Genomic DNA, 5,084 nt, shown 5'->3' with positions numbered 1-5,084 from the left:
GATAACTTCATAAATAACTTCAACACGATGCAACATGCTCTATGATGATGAATCTTTATATCCACTTACTAATTATTTCCTGAAAAAGCATGTAAAACGAGCGCCAACTATAAAAATAGTTGGTGAGTTCACAAGTTTATAAAATCGAGCTTGAAATAAGGCTTTTCGTAAATACAAGTACATTGTGTTAATGATAAACAAAGTTGATTGCTATTAATGAATACAAGTTTATTGCTATAACGAGAAACGAGTTTGTATGTGTATGAGCAAACAATGAGTCTCAACCAAACCTATGACTGAAGCCCTATCGAGATCCATGCTTATCGTTCCATAGATGAATATGGTATCATGCACTCCAGCGATTCGGGCGAGTGAGAAGTTGTCAATTCCTAATAGCGCTATCCATAATGACCATTGGCTCAAAGAGTTAATGGTTAGAGATAAGGGAAGGGCCTTAGTGCGATAAGTTCTCATGTTCCGTGTTGCATAGATATACATAAAGAAACATAGCAATACAATAGCAATCATGTTTGATACAATTCAATTTAAATACAACATGCAAACAGTAGTTTTTCTGGACATGCCTTTCCACCCCAAAACATAAAAACCAAAAATAAGGGAGTGTGTGAATACTCACGGTATTTCGTGTAGGCACAAGCGGTACTTCGGGATGCACCAACGTCTTACTACCGGGATCCTACGACATCAAACACACACACTAGTGAGTTTCCATGTCGAAATCTAATGCTAATATACTAAACTCTACATATAGGGAAATGCCAATTTATGTTTTAGTATTGGATTTTATATCAATTGGTTACACTTTTTCTGAAATATTTTTACAAGTCGTGCGATTAATTACAATCTTAGAAGGTTAATTTTCCAAATTTTAAGTCTCTATAACAACATAAATTCACGAAAAATAACATTTGAGGGATAAAAATTCTCAAACTTTTTATTTAACTGTTATTACACAATACTAAGCTGGGAAAAATATAAAAATGGGTTTGCAAGCTGTTTAATTATATTTTATGATTTTTGAGCATTTAATCCAATAAAAATTGAAATAAATAGAAAACAGTTTCCAAAATTACCCAAGCTTTTTATTTAATTGTTATTTTACATAACTAGGCTGGAAAAAATATAAAATATATTTTTCAGTGGGTATTTCTATTTTTCCTTGTTTTATTCCTTTAAATAGTCATAAATTAAAGAAATAATATTAAACAGTTAAAATAAATCACCATAAATTTTTGTAATATCATTTACAGTATGAATAACCTGGGAAAAATATCAAAAGTGGTTTTCATAATGTATAAACTAGTTTTGGGTATTTATGTGTATTTAAGTGTATTTTAGTGCAACTAACTTTAGAAAATAAGAGAGAAATAGTTTACAGTAGAGAAAAATCCTCAAAATTTTTATGTAACCTCCTGCTGTACAATATGATATCTGGTAATTTTTCATCAAATTTTGGATGATTAGAACTATTTTTCCTATTTTTAGACCATTATAATTACCAAAAATTGGGAAAAATAGTAAGACATGATGAAAAATCTTGAAATTATTTTCTGGAGTCACCATTCATAGGTAAGGTATGCGAAAATTGTTAGATACAATTTTCACATTCTCTAAAGTGGTTTTGTGATTTATTCTTCCCTAAACAAAAGAAAATCGGAAATCATATTACACAGTAATAAAAATTGATGAAATGTGGTGATGGATCATTATTCACCATAAGGATCATCCATGAATTTATTTAGGATTTATTGACCTCTGGAAGTATTTTATGTGATTTATGCCTTTGATTTTAGCAATAATTTTAATAAATCAAGGATATAATAAAAGCTCTTGAAATTTTCCAGATTATCTCATGAATGTGAGGGATTTCAAAAGGAAAAATGTTAAAAATGTATTCAGAAGAGAAATGAGGGTAATAAATCTAAACAAATTAAGAAAGGTTGCATGCAATGATGCATGAAATGTAGATGCGGCTGAAGTTCATGAATTTGTGTAGCCCATTCAGTGAGGTTTTAAGCCACGAAATTTCACCCATCATTCACTACGTATGTTAACTTTCTAAGGTATTTTTCCTCAGATTTATGGTTGGGTTTAAGTCCATTGATCATGCAAGACAAAAATAGTGATCACAGAAAAAGAGCTGTATGTGCAACCATTTTGTAAAAATTTCCAAAAATCGGATATTTAATATTTTACAGTGAGACCAATTGGTTTTGAAATCTAACTCATGGAACTATCCAGTACAAAAAGAATATCATGATTTGGTTAAGAAATGACCGAGTTATGGCCATTCAAAGTCGAACAAAGTAATCTGGCAGATTGCATGTTTGTTTTTGTGCATTATTAGGGTATTTTGACAAGAACATCATGCATGCCTTTGGTAAGATCCGATTTCTAACACATGCATGGAGTGAATGAGCATCCAAGATGTACTAGAAATGGTTTAAATGCTTTTGGTCATGCAAGAACACAAAAGAAATGGAGAAGAAGATGAAACATTCGGTTTTGATGTCACATGATCATACGTGCATCTTTTTACTCCTTGCACGGGTTTGATCCTGGATTTTCACCATCTCAAACACATGCATTGTGTTATGGTGAGAATCTAAAAACCACAAGGGAAGAATAAAGATTTCTAGCCATGGAAAGGCATAGAATCCGAAAAGTAGAGAAAACTATGAAGAAGAAGAAGTTTAACCATGAAACTATGGGAGAAAATGTTGTTGTTTACCTTGGTTTTGACCTTGAGAGAAGTAAGAACACTTCAAAGTCTTCAAAATCTCGAAATTTGGCAGAGGAATGGGGAGAATTTCATGAGTTAGAGAGAGAGAAAGGATAAGAGTTTGTGTGATAAGAATGGAGTGTAAGAGAGTGAAGAGGGAAGAGGTTGTGTCAGGGTTTTAGCTTAATGATTGTGTTTTGGGAAGAGAGAGGGCATGGGGAGAGGAGATGGCCGGTTTTTGCATGCATTAAGCCTCCTCTCTCCAAATTTTCAAATTTTATAAAATTCCCTTCTATATTTTATAAAAACCCTAATTTTATAAAAGTGTTTATTAAGCAAATTTGGATTTATTTAAAAATCTTGTTTTTAACTAATAAATTATGATTAATGCTTGATAATTTAATTTATATTTCATTGATTATAATTCACAATTTGATTAATAAAAATTTGATATTATAAAGTTTATAGCCAAATTTTATAAAGTTTTTAAGCTTTATAATTTATAACTTTGGATTTTTGGCTCTTTAGGGTTTTTGGAATATTGTTTGATACTCAACAACATGTTGAAGTCTAATTAGAATGTTTTAATTTATTTTTAGGGTTTTATACCCTATTTCAATTATAACAAAGCTTGAAGCTTTATTCTAATTATAGTATTGGCATTTCCTATTGTAGCTAAGCAACTTACTAGAATTGTAAGTATCAAGTATATTAGTCCTACATCTTAGTTGCATCCTAGTTTATACAAGATTTTTGACCTCATTTATACTACTAGGTCATGGCATGTTGTGCATGAATGGTTTTTATAAAGATGCATGAGTCCGAGAATGACCTGAATTGACGTTTGTCACACAACCCACATTCACTCTTTCCCTAACTTGGCCTCGCCCATGCTCTGCTGCTAATGAGATGTGGAACAATGTCCACACTCTGCTATTGGTGAGATGTGGGAGCTCGCCCACACTCACCTCCCTACCAGGCACATATAAGTATCACACAGACAACAAGTATACTCTATCATGCAAACCATTCCTTGGGCACCTGCCCGCTATCAATGGACCTTGGTCCTAAATATCATACTGGCATACAGTGCCTAGGGCGAACCCCTGGGTCTTCATACTCGTATCTACATGGGTTGGCATTGTGGCCTTAGACCCATTCACACAAAGGGAAACTCACCTGGTACTGCTGAACTTGATGGTAATCCTTCTGACCACTGTCTGACAACTATCTCTGAACTGCTGCTCCACTAGCTCCCTGAGCTTCAATATTAATATAGCACTTAGTCAAACTGTCCTCCGAAGCCAACTAAGTCCACTCGGGTCAAAGTCAAAGTCCTGATCAAAGTCAACCTTCCAAATCAACCCTACTCACCGAGTCAGCCTACTGACTCACCGAGTTAATATGTCCAGAATCCTTTCATTCGTGACTCGACTTGCCGAGTCTACCGATTTCCGAGCCCTAACCTGTCCAACTCACTGAGTTCCCACTCAACACAATGATCCGAGTCTTAACTCGAAGGGTTTGGGGTTTCGTGACTTGACTCGCCGAGTCTAAGAACAGACTCGACGAGTCCAAGGCAATCTTCAACAGACTCACCGAGTTGTTCATCCAACTCGTCGAGTTTATCTCCATCTTCATACTACTCGCTGAGTCCACTCGAAGGACTCGCCGATTCTATTCAGTCTTTCAAACATTCAGAGGCTTTTGAGTCATGCATGGACTCCAAACTGCAAATTCATTCTTCTAAAGCCTATTACACATGTAAAGTGGCAAACTTTACGTGTAGCTAATGAGATCTAGGCTCAAAACACTATAAACTAGGGTTTAAGGCAATGAGGCTTTACAATCAACCCATGGACTGTTGCTTTACGATTCTCTAGGCCAAGATACACTTAGATCTGAAGTAGCAACTTCAGGTCTGGGCTTGTAACTCAAAATGGTTCTTAAACTTGCCCTTAAAGCCCTAAATCTCATGTTAAAGGTTGATCTATATGCAAAAGAGTGAATGTTGCGACTCATTACCTTCAAATGCTCTGAAAAATCCCACAAACTCTGGATCTATTGCCACTCCTTGAATCCCCAATGGTTCCCTTCTACCTTCTTCCTTTAAATCACCCAAAATGACAAGAAAGCTTGAATGTGCAACAATGAAGGCTTAAGGTTTTGTATTCTGGATAAGAGAGGCTACAAGGAACCCTAAAGGAGAGAATGATATGCTTAAATAGTGCACAAAGTCCCAGATTTATTGTTCCCCTCTTCAGACCGAACTCGCCGAGTCCTCTTTGCCGACTCACCGAGTCGGTTACTTACTCGATCCCCTAGATCCCGCTCCGACCCG

Source organism: Lactuca saligna, chromosome 9, assembly GCF_052625555.1.
Source record: "Lactuca saligna cultivar CGN05327 chromosome 9, ASM5262555v1, whole genome shotgun sequence".
NCBI lineage: Eukaryota > Viridiplantae > Streptophyta > Magnoliopsida > Asterales > Asteraceae > Lactuca > Lactuca saligna.
The sequence above is the reverse complement of the archived record's forward strand: the minus strand, read 5'-3'. Positions refer to the sequence as shown.